Source organism: Gymnodraco acuticeps, unplaced genomic scaffold (assembly GCF_902827175.1).
Source record: "Gymnodraco acuticeps unplaced genomic scaffold, fGymAcu1.1, whole genome shotgun sequence".
NCBI classification, from domain to species: domain Eukaryota; kingdom Metazoa; phylum Chordata; class Actinopteri; order Perciformes; family Bathydraconidae; genus Gymnodraco; species Gymnodraco acuticeps.
In genome coordinates this window covers 1,071,246-1,089,000 of record NW_022991435.1, presented here as the reverse complement: position 1 = coordinate 1,089,000, position 17,755 = coordinate 1,071,246, and positions in this window count along the sequence as shown.

The window sequence follows — 17,755 nt, the reverse complement described above, 5'->3', positions numbered from 1 at the left end:
CCCCTTTCTCACCCTCCAAAAAAAGAAAGAAGTCAACATCAAGTTCAACAACGTGCCGGGAGAAATTAACATGACAATCAGGTCTGGGATCCTCGGGGTGCCCCCCCACCCCACCCCTCACAACAGAGTCTGGCGTCAGCCCCGCTACACTTTCCCAGGCTCACAACAATATCTCCCTGCTGAACTCTGCACTGCAGCCCGGGGCCTCCCCCTCCTCCTCCTCCACCTCCTCCCCCTCCTCTACCACTACATGAATACTTCTCACATGAGCACATGGCAGCGAAGAGCCTCATTAAATATTCTGCAGTTTGCATAAACTTTAATGCGGGCTAATTGGCATGCATGATGAGAAAAAACCTGTAGGATTTTTCCCATGGATTGAGCGCTGCTCAAGAGGCATATGGCACATTTGACATGCTTTAATGTTGCTGTAATATTGCATTCAAAATGTGTTGTCATTATATTAGCATCAATGTATCAGTTACATAAATTACTACAAGAATAAACATATTTTAGAAGTATTTTCAGGCTTTGGTCTTTACGACATGTATTGTATTCTCTTATTTCTCTGATTGCCTATGTACAAGCAAACACCGAAATAAGCTGCCAAATATACTCACAATTTACTTGAGTTTCTTACAAAAATACGTCCACATTCTCTGGATTTTGTAAGTCTATAATTAATTGTATTGTCATTTGTCCCAAAATACGTCCTTTCTGCACTCCATCCATAAACTGGGCTTGATATTAAGAGAGACTGAGAGAGAGAGAGAGAGAGAGAGAGAGAGAGAGAGAGAGAGAGAGAGAGAGAGAGAGAGAGAGAGAGAGAGAGAGAGCGAGAGAGAGAGAGAGAGAGAGAGAGAGAGAGAGAGAGAGAGAGAGAGAGAGGCAGAGCTCCCAACAATATTATGTAGACAATTCTCTCTTACCGGATAAATAATAATAATAATAATGATGCATTTTATTTATATAGCGCTTTTCACAACTCAAAGACGCTTAACATGGTGGTGCATCTGGCTAACAAGCAGATTTTTTCGATGCGATTCTTTATATTTATATTTCAAAACAGGATAAAACAGGATAAAGCAGGATAAAGCAGATCATACAGGAGTGTGAGAGCAGCGTTTGCAGCAGCGAGAGAGGCGAGGCGAGGGAGGATGAAGATGATGATGACGATGATGATGATGATGAGGAGGAGGAGGAGGGGGAGGAGGAGGAGGAGGGAATACAGACCCAGGGCCTATCAAATGTGTCAAACAGGCCCTATGATATTTAGGGGAAATAAACGGGAATATAAAACAGCATGGTTGTAGGTTGCTGCATGGTTTTTTGTTTTGAAATAGAAATAAGAATCGCATCGAAAAAATCCGCTTGTTAGCCAGATGCACCACCATGTTAATGCAGTGGTTAATAATAATGCAGCCTAAAACATAAATGTCATAATTATAATTCTTTAAAAAATCCTCAGGTTTTTATCGTTTTTCTTTGGAAAAACGAATTTGTGTTATTTTCCTCAAAATACGTATTTTTGTTAACTCAGAAGTCTGAGTGTTGTTGTTTTACAGAAGCTGAACATGGATGGTATTGTGTTGTTATTCATTTACTGTGGAGTAGGATTGATAGATTTACAACATATAGTATTTTTCACGTCAGGAGAAGCCTGTCTAATATTCTCTATTATCCAGGATCAAATGTTCTCAATGTTCTTCATCGATACGAAGGTAAGAAGAGTCTGGGCTTGTTGCTGCTGGCCTGTTCTCTCTTGTGGTAGGCTAAAGATGCGAACCTTTGAATAAAGAAGGAAATAATCCAAGAAGGCACTTTATGATGTAGCCATTTACAGTAGGTCTAATGCATGCTGCATGCAGGTGTTTTACAGCCTGTTTATGATCGACCTGTGACATTGGAATAATAAATTCAGCCGGTTATATTGTCTCCATTTCTCACATAGCCGACACACCAACATAATGTTAACGGGTTAGAACTTAAACACAGAAAGGCGTAAAGAGATGCAGTGTACAGTAACATGCATCTGCAGCAGGAAACAGCGACACACTTTGGTGAGAAGGAACATGACTGGTTACAGTGACACTGTAACCTTGTTTTATAAGGAACTGTATTCATTCATTCATTAATTACACATACATTGTATGCGTTTGCAAAGAGACGAAAACAAATAAAAAAGAGGAAAATAAAAAAGTACACCTAAAACCTATTCTGCTGCAGACAAAGTTTATGAATGTAAATGAATACACTTTACATCTGTAATGAAAAAGCCAATCATCTTCTTCATGCAATACAAATATTCGTACTTAAATAATAAAATGATACTCATTGAAAAGTTTTAGGACTATTAACAAACAATACACTGCTGTTTAAAAATGAAAACAGCTTTACTGTTTTAATACAACAAATCCTTATGAGCTAAAAACGTGTGGTACTAGCTGTAGATAAGTTAAATGCTAAAATAGTAAATGTGTTAATATTATTTATATGATTAATATTATTATTATTGAACATGAACTTTAAAAACAGGATACAGATGGAGGAACACTTCAATGAAAAGTGTGTTGATGTTTATTTCACACTGCTACAAAATGATAAAGTTATATTATGTCTTGACAACACAAACACCATGCTTTTGATAATAGACTATTAGTATTCTTTATATGTGATTTTGAAAAGTGACATTTCTTATTATTACAACATGTTGGTCTACATCCTACCTTATATGAAATGTTAACACATTTTATATTTTCTGAATAAAAGGCACTCTTATCAACTCAACACACTACCTATAACATGTATTGAAAAGCCAAAAGAGTCGTTTAACACTGTAGTTGTTGAGCTGTAAAAAAAACCTAATGTATGTTTGAAGGATTATTTTACAGGTATTAAACTTATTTTGATGTCTGCTGTCTACCTATTTTCACACTAATTCATAACATTTTGTTTATAGCAGTATCTCTTTAAACGGCATGTTCTGATTTTATTAGCTTTTAGATCTTATTTAGTCTTCATCCTAAAATTAGGACCAGATAAACTCTTCTCACTGCAACAGTGGCTATTTAGAGCAGAAGAAAAATAATTTAAAAAAAATTGACGGTTTGTTGTTGCATTTGATGTTCAGTGAGTTGTATCAGAATATAAATGTGACTGGCTCATTTAACGTTTCTAAATATGTTTGAAGTTGAAGGATTGTGTAGAGCTGACCTTTGAAGAGAACATTATCTTTTATCTGAGTTTTTTCTTAATTTGTGTTACTCATTGTTAAAGAATCATAGAAGAAATTAAGTGTATATATAATCGTATATACTTTTAAAATATGGGAAATGAATGGGATGGTTTCCTTTAAACAATACTGTCATCACTGTGATCTTAAATAAGCAGATATTGATGTTCATTTATCTTTATATGGTTTTTTCAGTTTGTCTGCTGTTTGTAAATAATGCAATTACAAATATAACTGAGAATGATTTGTAACTGAGATATATACATGTTGTACCTCTTTATGTTCTCTTTTTGTCTCTTTTATGAACACTGGTGTTAATGTCTCATTTTACAGCTTCAAGGCCTCATGTTAAAAGATGTAACTGAAGACAGCATCAGGCTCAAGTCTGGCCTGTGTGACTGAGTCATCCAAAAATTACACATGTGTAATTTAAAAATAATTACAACCATTGTTCTGCTCTGATATTAAGCTATAGAATGTTCCAATTAAAAAGGTATATATATTAAAGACTAGTAATATAAGTAAAACAAGTTTAAAATGTTATTTAAAAATCAATACTGTCTGATTTTTAAAAGAAAGAGACTTTGTAAATACAACATTAAGAATAGATTAATAATATATTTCCAATAATACAAACATTTTTCCAAAGGAGATTCGTTTTTAGAATATACACTTTCTCAATTTTGTGTGCAATGGCAGTACTGAGAAATAAAATAAAAGTTATGGCCTGTGATTTTCGGATAAATATTGTTACACATTAACACTGGAAATTCAACCTTTCAACCAAGTGACATTAAACAAAAATACACGCTGTGTGCAATCATACAAAAGTTATCTTCATTAGATGGTTAATAAAAACGAAATTAGAGATGGTCATGAAAAAATAAATTGTATAAAGAAATTAGTCCTTTTTTACTCATCACTAAATGTAGCCTTTTTTCAAACACATAAAAAAAATAGCCTATTCTGTATTTGAAAAGAATGCATTTCGTTTATAAAACGATGCAAACAAGTTATAATCGTGAAATTGCAACTAGTCCCAAAAAAGTCAACATTGTACAGAAATGTCACAATTAACAAAATCACTCATAACTTTAAGATGCCGACACACAGATGTCAGACATTTTGTACAAACATTAAAGTAGCCCGAGAGAGGACAGGCATTGCATGGTAAACAGTTATCTAAACTTTATGTATCAATTCAGTAAAGTTCTTACCACAGCAGGCTCGTGCAGGGACCTGTTAGTTCCTCCTCGGGCTCATGCGAAAGAGAGAGAGCGAGCCTGAGCCCTCGTGCCTTAATATGAAACAGGCTGGGTTTTATGCTAATCTGAGTTGACACCGACCTGTGCGCCATGAATAGAGAAGGGCACTGCTTTCCCACGAGCCGCATTCCTACGGTCAAGTTCAAACTCAATGCGCGAACCACCATTACTATGCGAGGCGTGCCGCGTGGCTAATTCTAAAAAGGCGCGCACTCCCAGTGGGAGAGTTCTCTAACATGTATGGTAAGTGGTCTTACTTTTACAATTCATGTATTTGGTTTTTGTTGTTGCACCTTACAACATGCTTTGACAATACTGTGTTTTCTGAAATGGTCAATAAAGCTCCTTTGAATTTGAGTTCTTCACCTTGTATTCAAATGCAGTAGCAGCAGATATATATATATATATATATATATATATATATATATATATATATATATAGATATGTGTAGATACTAGATAGATATTTATTCAAAAATATATTACATGTTATCACTATTTCCTAACCTTTTTTGGGTGGACTTGGGCAACAGATGATAAAAGGGCCAAATCAAAAAGAGATAGCAGCCCTGATATGCTCACATACTGCCTAATAATTGTTTTTGCTCTGTTTTGGTGGTGACTCATAGTCAACCACAATGAGCTCGTTAATTATTTATAGCAATAACATTCAGCTAAACTTTCTTCACATCATAATATTTATAATCAAACGTTTTAAGTATTATTTTCAATTTTGAAAAGAAACACACTATTTATTAGCAAAACTTTTGTTTTGTTTGAAACTAATTCTTCTTAGGGACTGGAGGAGAAGGATGAGCTCTTAGCTAATAACTGCAGTAATGTATAAGAACAGTTAATGATATCTTTCTAAAAAATACTTCATGTATTGCAATGTGTTTGTTATAGGTTATGGGTGTTCACCCTCAATCAAAGAAATTCTAAATGATCATAAAAACAAAACCACAGAACTATGTAGTCACAGAACTTGGATATTTCAAATGAGCTTATTTGACAGGTTTATATTCTGTTTACATGTTTTATTGGATTTATACATCTCCTTTAAGTTTATCTCTTTTAGTTGGATGATTTTCAATTTGAAAACAGTGAAGTTCAAAACTTTTTGTAAACGACTGTATCGACACCCGATCAATTGTTGAGCTAAGGAATAACAATTACATCTTTTTGGTATTAAATTAGTATTTCATAATAAGATTGACATTTGTAGGACAGCATATCAGTAACTAGACAGTCAAGGGTAATTGAAAACTTATCTTGAACTCGTTTGGTTCTAAAACCACTTATTTCTGATAGTTTCTAATTCATGTGATACATAACAAATATATTTTTGCCTATATCAGATAAGATTTGACACATACATATTCTTTGAACATTTTAAGGCTCACACAATTAAGTAAAAAAACTTGTATCCATGTTTTCAAAAGCCAAAGACAGCCCTACAGGTCAGTGATGATATGGTATACTTGACAGTCAAGCTTATAAAACACAAAAACACAGATGATAGCTTACACACATTTACGAAGTTACCACAAATCAATTGCACATTACATCAATAAATATATATGTTTTATAATGACTTCAAATAAAATCCAACACACGTTATAAGAAATAAAAACAACTTAATTTATTTCCAGAATGACTTAACTTGTCCCTTTAAAAACCATAAAAAAGTAAATCCTATTCCAGTGCAGGACGTTTGCATGCCTTATTGTTCTGCATCCACAAAACACTATTTTATTTTTAGCTTGATCTGCTTGCCAAGATTTGTATTTCTGTCAATTCGCACATTTGTTATTTAGTTATTTTGCACCATCCTATACAAATGATGTGAAGAGTTTAAAAAAAATAATTGTGTTACTCCAGAGCCAGGAGTCTAAGCTCTGTGTGATATGCATGTGTGAGAGGCAGAAGATTCCCACATGTATGACATGTTAAAGTGCGATGTGTCTAGCCAGAGTATAATTGGCCGGCTCAGTCCCAGACAGCCCTGTCCCACCTCCCCATGTTCCTGCATTTGAGGTCCCATAAAACGGTGTCTGGCTCGCTGATCCCACGACCCCTGAGGGAATAAACCCCTCACTCAATATTAGGACGTTTCAGTTCTGTCTGTGATCATGAAGTGAAGAGTTTCACATATCAGGAAGTCACACCACTTTTAACCTAAGCTCTCATAATTACATTTTAATGATAGTACTTTAAAATGTACCATACTTTGTGATTCATAAGTTGTAATCTTCCTTCATAACAATACCGTTTTTATCATTCACATCTGCAATTGGAGCCAGTACAACAGTGGTCATTACAAGCTAATAACAGAAACCATGAAACAAATGACTGAACCTCTAAAGCAGCATGTAGCTTTTATTTTTCTTTGTTCCACATTAACAAGCCCATATACCTTTTCACTGCCTCCATTTTTACAGACCTCTTCAGTTGGGCTTTAAAAGCTAATCATCCTCGTAAAGCATTTATTTTACTCAACGGTCCTGTAGAGAGAAACAGATTGATCAGTGTGGAGGGAAACATCTTATCGTGTAATGACCACAAAGAGGGCTGGCCAGGTCAGAGGTGAGCTGAACCCCTGACCCCCCCCCCCCCCGAGCCCGCGGAGTGTGCCGGTGACCACTGGGCCGATGATGAAGTCCAGGACCTGCGGACAGTGCATTTGGTGACCTTTGGTGACCTTGGGTGTCAGCAACCGGACAGCATACGGATGTGTCTTTAACCCGATCAGCTCTGATCAGTTGACCTGTCGAGGCACGATGATGTCTCATTGGATCATTGAATCTGATCAAAGCTCATACGGCAGCTATATTCACTTCAAGAACATTTGGTAAGGCTATATTTAACCCCCCTATTTAGCATTTGTAAGCAGTATATGCTAACTTCATAAATCATTTACTACAAATTCAAGTTTATTTTGTCACAATCTTAATATTGTGCAGTGAAATCCACAGTACAGCACTGTCCTTGATATATGCAATGTATTAGCCAGCAAAGAACATAATAAAAAATAACACATTTTTCTCAATGTTATTTAGTAAAGTGCAGATAAAGGGATGCAGGGGAATGATGAATATAATGCACATTAAAATGAGGACATTTTCAACCTTTAAGTTATGTCTTCGTTAATAACTAGGTCCTCCCATGAAGCATTCATACATTTAAACCATTCATAAATGCATTGTAAAACACAGCTGCAATCCAATCAACACATTTCACTGTGTCAAATGAATGCAGCTGATTTCAGGATTTAAAATGTTTGTCATAAAAGTTGATCAAAATAATCTTGACTCTATGCTCTTTCAGATGTCTTTCAGAGCTTTCTGCACCATCCCAAAATGTGTAGGGAAAAGTATTCAAATACATGACATGAAGACATATTTGACATGATTGTAACCAAGTGATGTTGTTAATGACTCATTAATAGTCAATTTACTGCTTTTTAAAAAGACCGTACTTTTTAGTATGTCTTGTTTTTGGTGCAATATTACATCTGGACCAATTACAAGTTTAAAGATTGACGTCCAAATGTTTGATGTGTTATCATTGGATCTGGCTGTTGCAGTACTTATGGAGATTTCTGATATCATCCCTGCACATTTTGGGGTTAGATGTGTGAGACGACGGCAACATAATCTCATCCTCAGCCAACCGTTTAACCCAGACACCCGGTCAGTCCGTGTCAGCAGCATGTCGCCAACAACCCTGACTTAAGGCACCGCTTACAGGCCGGGTGACTGTAAATTATAAAAACATTTATGAATGATTTCATATGATCTTCATTAATTAAAGTATTTTGTTTTACTTCCAGTTTGACTTTTACATTAATTACACTTTTTTCAGATGGGTCTACCGGAGTATACAATTATTTTTATATGTTGCCATTGCATGATTGTCAGTCTTAACCAGGGCTGGGCAGACACTGGTGGGCAGTCATTTTACACCCCCACCCCACACGCACACACACTCAGAGACACACACCGCAGGGCAGTCATTTTTCACCCAGCCCTATGGGCCCCTGACAGGTCTGGGAGAGGTTCTGCCTCCATGTAAGGCAGACTGGCAGGACTGACACCTCCGTATAGTAACGTTAATTATGGGCATCTGCTTGGACGCCCCAGTCTGGGGGTCTTCCAGGGTCCTTGGCTGTTGCCATAGGGACAGTGGAGAACCGTTGGTGGTTTGGGGGGCAGACAGAGACCCCGTTATTCTCCTGAGGGGTGGCCAGACATGACCCCCCACGACTCTCCCCTTTTGATTTGGGTGGGAAACAGCGAGCAGGCAGCCAGGAGAGAGACAGATCACTTTAGGTCCATTTTGTGGACTGTGGGTACAAACTCTGTGAGACTGACAAGAGTGGCAGGAGAAAAAACGTTTTTTATTTTAATGCAAGAATTCTGAAACAATTAATGTGTGTGGACCCCTGTTTTATGAGTCCTAAATGTATGTATTTTTCAGAAATAAAAATTGTTCTGATTTTTAAATTGCAGTTAACTGTGTGAAATGTATTTAAAATGATATGTATGATTTAGAATTTGCATTATATTTACACAGGGGCAAATATGCAAGTGAATTATAAATGGTTGCTTAAATAATTCTCTCTCTCACACACACACACACACACACACACACACACACACACACACACACACACACACACACACACACACACACACACACACACACACACACACACACACACACACACACACACACACACACACACACACACACACACACACTGAGCTCCTGGACTAGCTTTATTCCCACTTTGCATATATTTGCTAAGTGTCTGTGTTCTGAAATGCATTGTTGTGTTTTCCCACACCTCCTTATTTGATGTCTCTTTTGTCACTGTGAATAAAAGAAGATTGATGAATGGGAGGTGGACTGCAGCTCCATCTGAGGGGGAGAGACCCTCGGGGCAGCCACTGAGGCAGTGGGTGACCCCTGTTGGACAACACATAAACAGCAGAGAGAACGACTGTTGGCTTTAACTGGAATTCATGAGTTTTGGATATTCTTACTTCAAACTAATGAAATGTAAAGCTATTGTAATATTTGGTTGTGGACTTGTGGTACAAGCAAAATAGCAATTTGATATTAAGCCTATATATTATATTTACTAATTTTACTAATATCTAACATACATCCAACATTTTTAATGCTTTAGCTGACCAAGAAAGTATGGAATGAAACCACTTTAAACACTGTTTAGTAGTTACCATATTTACCATTGACCACCAAACAGTGGAGTAGGACGTTTTCAGATTATTTGAAAGAGTACCACACACTGTAAAAATACTTATATGCAAATATAGGGCCTGTCGTATTAGTAGGAAGTATCAACATGTTCTTAAAGTAAAAGTACTCATAATATAATCAAATGCCCCCTGAGTATAAGATATTATATATTCATTTTGCTTATACATATTATTGTTGTATTGGGGTGAAGACAATGTAGAACTTGTGTTTATTCGTTCAGTTAAATCTATAACAGTATACACTGCAGGTGTGTATAGCCCTATCTATGAATTTACACAGATGAAGAGAAACATAATAATAAATATATAAATATGGTTAAAACATATTGTGATGGTCAAGTCCATATAAGGTTAAACTCTATAAAAGGTTAGATGATAAAAATGTGAAGTAAATCTTCACAGTTCAAAAAGTCAAAGACTGGAGATCATAACATGTCAGTCTTTGTTTTTTTGTACTCTAATAGGAACATCCTAAAATCAACAGCCAACCCAATTAAAGGGTCAGGTAAAGAGGCGGGGTTTAGTCACAAACTGCTGGTGACGCGCTGTGGAGACTGAGAGACGCCGGCTGAACCAGCGACCACCTGAGTTGAGTACAGCAGCAAACATTTCCACAACTAAGTGATTAACGATGAAATATGGTTAGACCTATATAAAATACAAGAGGTGAATACGATGCTTGTGCATTGTTCTCGATACTGTGACCAAATGTTTACAGTGTAAAAAAACGTGTTGTGTTGCATTAACCCTTATCCCTTATAGCATTAACCGGATGTATGATGTTTTCATTGGAATCAATGCAAGCTGTTACAACTTCAAGAGGAAGCATTCACTTTTGCTTAGCCGAATATTCGGATTCAGCAGGATGTGTGCAAGAGGGGAAGATCGGGAAAGCTCTACTACCATGGAGATGAGGGTCCTACCTGCTGTTGCTGCTGTTCTTCTCAGCTGGATATCTAATTCCCCGCTTCCGCTCTTCTACCCCCCCTGACTACTCCAGGGAGTGGTAAGTACTAATACACTTGCAAGTGCTTTCTTTTTCTGCTTCAACAAGTGAAACGGCCTTAAAGTTTTAGGACTGCTGCCAAGCACCTCAGGCATGCAACGAGCGTTTTGTTTACATGTTGGTTTTAGTTGCACGAGTGTGTTTCTGAGTGTTTGGGCCCCCAGTGTAATTTTGATGTGCACATGTTTAAATGTGTTTTACTTATTGATAGGCTACTACATCTTCATTAAAAGTGGCAGATGAAGATTTAATCATTGTTCTTGTTTTCTGTGTTTTTAAACCTGGAATTATTCTTATTTGCATTAATGTTGTAAGTAACCTGAATGAATATTTATTGTGTCTCACGTCATCACTGGTAATTAAGATTTGATTATAACTGTAAGTAAGATGCAAAATAACACAAACTAAATAAGATGCATATAACTTCAATACACATTACCAATCTAGTCGAGGCAAAAGCAGTTAAATAGCAGGAAAGGGCACAGTTATTTAAAAGTACAGGTAGCAGCGTATATGAAACATTATATGTTTGTGATGGACATGAATGTGATCCACTGGCACTTGACCATTCATCTGAAGAGGAAAGGTATTTGTTTTCTGTGAATCATCTCTTCTTTATATGTTTCCCCCCCAAGTCTATTGTTCCTGTAAAGCACTATTGTACTATTGTTTTGACAAGTGCATGCATAAAGAAAGGTTTGCTTGGACCATCACTTATCATGTGACACCGCTCTACTCCACTAGATGGCCCTAAAACATCACCATCTGAGTTGCTACAGCACCATCTGGAGTTTTCTCCCCTGTTCTGGTTCCTTTATGAGAAAGATGACATACATTAAAACCAGGGGTAGACATTAAGGGTAAAATGCCACTGGCCCTCTGGGCCGGTGGAATTGTATTATCACTGGCCCCACCATTGTAACCACTGGCCCGGAGCATTCGTCCTAAACATCGACTAATAATGAGGAAAATTAACACATTTGTTGCAATAGTAATTTATGCACTAACTACATTACTACTAGTACTACAACATTTGAATCATCAGTTCTTCCTCATTTCCCTCAATTGTTCATATTTGGTTTATTAAAATAATGATATTGTGGTCATTGTTAAAACATGTCTGCTATTATTATGAGTCATATTATTTGTATAATGCGCTTTCTGCCTTCCTGTCATCAGGAGTTAGAAATGTAATGGCTATAGATTAGATTAGATCCTTCATTATCCTAAACTGCTGGGACATTTCCCTATAGCCAATACCTTTATATGTTTCTACCAGGGGCGTCGCCTGGACCTGGAAACATTCGGGGCTTAGCCCACAGTGGCGGCGCTACAGTCAAATGTTCTACTGCAAGACTCCCCACACGCACATACACAATTGCGCCATCTGGTGTCACAAACGTGTGCCTGCATTAGCTTTGTTACGGCAATGGATTGTGGGAGATTCTCATAGGCACCTTACCCTTCTCTTGAGGGTAAGGTGCCTGTATTATCTCGGTGGACAAAATGTATGTTTTTATTTTATAAGGACAATAACGTACTGTTGTGTTTGTTTAGTTTAAGGCAAGGCAAGGCAAGGCAAGTTTATTTATATAGCACTTTTCAACACAAGGCAATTCAAAGTGCTTTACAAAAAATGAAAGAGATTAAGAAAATGGCATTTAAAATCATTAAAAAGAAAAGCTAATAAAATAAACATTAAAAGAAAAAATACATGGATAAAAGTTACAGTGCTGTCAATTAAACATTAAAAGCAAAAGTACATGGATAAAAGTTACAGTGCAGTCTAAGATATGAATAGTTCAATTAAAAGCAGCGACAAAAAGAAAAGTCTTCAGCCTGGATTTAAAAGTAGTCAGAGTTGCAGCGGACCTGCAGGTTTCTGGGAGTTTGTTCCAGATATTTGGAGCATAATAACTGAACGCTGCTTTACCATGTTTAGTTCTGACTCTGGGGACAGAAAGCTGACCAGTCCCTGAAGACCTGAGAGATCTAGATGGTTCATAATTTAGCAGGAGGTCAGAAATGTATTTTGGGCCTAAACCATTCAGTGCTTTATAAACCAGCAGCAGTATTTTGAAATCTATTCTTTGACACACAGGAAGCCAGTGTAAAGACTTCAGAACTGGAGTGATGTGATCCACTTTCTTAGTGTTAGTGAGGACTCGAGCAGCGGCGTTCTGAATCAGCTGCAGCTTCCTAATAGATTTTTTAGTGAGACCTGTGAAGACACCATTGCAGTAGTCGAGTCTACTGAAGATAAAAGCATGGACAAGTTTTTCCAAATCCTGCTGTGACATTAGTCTTTTAATCCTAGATATATTCTTTAGGTGATAGTAGGCTGATTTAGTAACAGTTTTAATGTGACTGTTGAAACTCAGGTCAGAGTCCATGACTACACCTAGATTTCTGGCTTTATCTGTTGTTTTGAACATTGCACACTGAAGCTCAGCGCTAACTTTTATACGTTCTGCCTTGGCTCCAAAAACCATTACCTCAGTTTTATCTTTGTTTAATTGGAGAAAGTTCTGACACATCCAGTCATTGATTTGTTCAATGCACTTACTCAGTGTTTGAATTGGAGCATAGTCTCCTGGTGAAATTGTTACGTAAATTTGTGTGTCATCTGCATAGCTATGGTAACTTATTTTGTTGTTCTTCATTATCTGAGCCAGTGGTAGCATGTAGATGTTAAAGAGAAGAGGCCCCAAGATGGAGCCTTGAGGAACCCCACATGTCATATTTGTCAACTCAGATGTGTATTTACCTATAGAAACAAAGTTGTTTCTGTCCTTTAAGTAGGATTCAAACCAATTCAGAACTGTTTCCGAAAGTCCCACCCAGTTCTCCAGTCGGTCTAGTAATATGTTGTGGTCAACAGTGTCAAACGCAGCACTGAGATCTAATAATACTAACACTGAAGTTCTGCCACTGTCTGTGTTTAAGTGGATGTCATTAAAGACCTTTACAAGAGCAGTCTCAGTGCTGTGGTTTGGACGAAAGCCTGACTGGAACATATCGAAACAGTCATTTAAATGCAAGAAATTACTCAACTGTTGAAAAACAACCTTTTCAATGATTTTACCTAGAAATGGCAGGTTTGATATGGGCCTGTAATTGTTCATTACTGAAGCATCTAGATTATTCTTTTTTAAGAGCGGTTTAATGACTGCAGTTTTCAGGGCCTGTGGAAAAATACCTGAGTGAAGAGATTTGTTTACTATATGAAGTAGATCTGAGGCCATGCAAGGCAAAACATCTTTGAAAAATCCTGTTGGAATAATATCAAGGCAGCAGGAGGAGGATTTCAGAAGTTGAATAATGTCCTCTAGGTTTTTATCATTAATCTGATGGAATTGGGTCATGATGTCTGAATTGATGTTAAGTGGAGATAGGGACAACACATTTGCTGTTCCTGATGCAGAGGCACTGACTGCTTGTCTGATTTTCTGAATTTTGTCAGTGAAAAAGGAGGCAAAATCATTGCACGCCCTGGTGGATAGAAATTCAGAGGCTACTGACACTGGGGGGGTTAGTTAGTCTGTCGACGGTAGCAAACAAGGCACGTGCGTTGTTTTTGTTTTTGGTAATGATGTCAGAGAAGAACGATTGTCGTGCGTTTTTCAATTCCAAATTATAAAGGCCAAGTCTCTCTTTATAGATTTCAAAGTGAACCTGGAGATTTTTTTTCGCCACCTGCGTTCAGCTTTTCGACATTCTCTTTTTTCTGTTTTCACGGTCATGGCCTTTCTCCATGGAGATATTTTCTTGCCAGACACTTCCTTTACCTTAGTTGGAGCAATGGCATCTATAACATTTTTAATTTTTGAATTAAAATGATCTACTAGCTCATTTACTGAGATGTTGGCAGGGGCAAGTGTGGAAGAGAAATTCTGAGTAAACATTTCCCTAGTATTTTCAGTTAAATATCGCTTTGTGGTTACCTCTTTTTGAACATTTTTGTGAACAGAAATAGAGCTCTCAAAGAAAACACAGGAATGGTCAGACAGTGCAACATCAGTCACCACAACCTTAGAGATATTCAGACCCTTTGAGATAATTAAGTCCAGAGTGTGCCCCTTATTGTGCGTGGGCTCCGTCACATGCTGAGTCAGTCCATAGCTATCAAGAACACAAAACAGTTCTTTAGCCCCTCTGTCCTGGGGATTGTCAACATGGATGTTAAAATCACCAACAATGACTAGACGGTCAAAGTCAATACACACTATAGACAGCAGTTCAGTAAAGTCATCAAAAAAGCTTGCACAGTATTTGGGTGGTCTATAGATATTTAGGAACAGAGCTCGAGAGGAGCATTTCAGCCGAAGGGCCACATATTCAAAATAATCAAAGTTTCCATACGATGTCTTCCTGCATTGAAGGGAATCATTGAACAGAATAGCAACTCCACCCCCTTTCTTATGCATTCTTTCCTGACTCATAAAACTAAAGTTGGGAGGGGTTGATTCGATAAGAACAGCTGCACTGTTATTTTGTTCAATCCAAGTTTCTGTTAAAAACATAAAATCGAGATTGTGCTCAGTGATAAAATCATTGATTAAAAATGTTTTTCATGCCAAAGACCTGACATTTAATAAAGCTAGTTTAAGTTTGTTAAACACACTATCAGTCATGTTTTTTGTAACAAGCTGTGGCTGACATGGAATCACTGCTAAATTAGATACACTCACACAAACGTTTGAGCGCTTCCTGTTTCTATGATTCACCGCTCTTAATCTATTACCTATCAACACAGATATCGGCAAAGCTACTGGCAGGCAGGGCCCCGACATGTCCTGGAAAGAGTTAAGAGTGCCATACGCCCTTGAGCCTGGACCCATCACATATCAGTAAGAGTTTGTTGTGTTTTGTACACACACATCCTTATCAGGCTTCGGAGACTGCAGATGCCCCTTCGAAGGGAGGGGAGGTGGTCGACGTAGGCACTGTGATGGAGACGGGCTAGATGGTGCGGGGGTAGAGGACATGCTGCCAGGGGGGGGAGGTGGTTGACGTAGGCGCGGTGATGAGGACGGGGGAGATGGTGCGCGTCTCCGCGGTGATTTTGGTGGGCGTCGTTGAGGAGCGGGGGTGTTAATGTTAATTGTTTAATGCTCACAGTCACAGCAACATGTTTTTTGTGTGATTGGCTATTTGTTTTATATGATTTATCAACGTGATCATCAATAGCTAATCTGAGCACCAGAACCCAGCTCACGAGTCCTTTTATGCTGTCCATTGAAATGCAGGTATGTGAGTTTTGTACACCAGTGTATTTATGTGTAATGTTTCACATTGCTCCACATGATGCCTTGACTACAAAGTCTTCCATGTTTCTATGCTTCTTCCTCTGTGTCACAGTTTCGGGAATATCAAGATCATTGCACAGGGCCTTGGTCTTGTCATAGACCTCATGTGCTTTCTCGTTACTTCGGTAACTTTTCAGTGTGTTCTCAACTGCTGTTTTGTAATCTACTGCCTGCACCAAGTCAATTGTTTCTTTCTGCAGGTATTTAAGCAGGCCCTGAGTGGTTGAGAGCAGTGTCTGGATCATGACAGCATGTAGATGGTACTGCATTTTCAAAGCTTGCTTTCCAGTCCCTTTACTAGAGGGGCTGAAAGGCTCCCTAAAGTCTTGATCAAAGTAGGAGGTTTTTGACATGCCCAGCGAACAAGTTGTTTGTCCCCTACCTCTAGCTGTTTCTGAAATGTTTGCAATCTCTGATGGTGGACATGAGATGTGGAGAAGAAAGAGTAGAGACACTCCAGGAGATCAACGCAGGTATGTGAGTTTTGTACACCAGTTTGTATAAGTTTAATGTTTCACATTGCTTGTGAAAACTATACTACCACTATACGATCACTGATGTTTTGTTGTTGACTGGACACTTATTTTGTAAAAGAGATAGCATGAGAGGATCTCTTAAGCAATGCAGCTTACGTGTCCTTTTTATATGCTGTCCATTGAAATGCAGGAAAGTAATCACCAGCTCTGAGTGATCTGTTGCCGAGGGGACACTACACCGGAGTTACATAAGCACAGACAAAGTGCTATTTTGGGGGGGAACTCACCTCCTCTGGGGTCCCCCAGGAAGACTTTTTAAAAAATATTGAAGTTAAAAGCATCAATCTTGTGCACTTTGAGAGCAACATTAAGAGATATGATACATCTCTCAACACCCATATGTCAAAAATAAATCAAAGAATCAGAATCAGAAACGGGTTTATTATTTAAAAACACTTCATTTTCCAATTAAATCATAAACTATGTCAAATTATTAGAAGTTGTTAGTAATCAGATTAAACAGAAAAAAGGGATGGAAGGAGGAAATAATAATCCCTCATCTCTTGCTGTTTGCGGTTGAAATGATCTCTTTTGCTGGCCAAATGGAAAGCAGTGATGTCTCACTTGCCTTGGCCCTGTATCTGCAGTCCCTAAATCAGTCATGTTACCCATTGACTCTTGTCTGTTCTGGTGTTCCTGTTCATTGTTGTCTCCATTGTTGTTCTTGTCTGTTGTATCTCCTTCTTGTGTGTCCCTTTCTCCTGTTCCCCTTTCTTCATCCTCTACTCTGTTTGGCTCATCTGTGATGACTGTGTTGGTAAACACAAACAAGTATGTAAGTCAATCAGTTTCCAGCTCTGTCAAATAAATGAATTTCAAGATACACACATTTGTCTTCATTAAAATGAGTGTCACCACACTGTCACAAAATGTAATACTAACCAATTGAAAATAGTTAAATTTACATCTCTTGTAGATATCACTGTTAAGAGTAGTTGTCTGCCAATAGGACAGAATCATTCCTATACAAATGCAGTTTGAGTAATTCACTTAATATATTTACTTAAAACTTTAATATAGTCATTTTCACTTAATACTCTAATATAGTCATCTTTCTGCATTCAACACTAAGGAAAGCTGTACAATTTGACATGATAATGAGGAAAAAAGGCCTCTGACAAT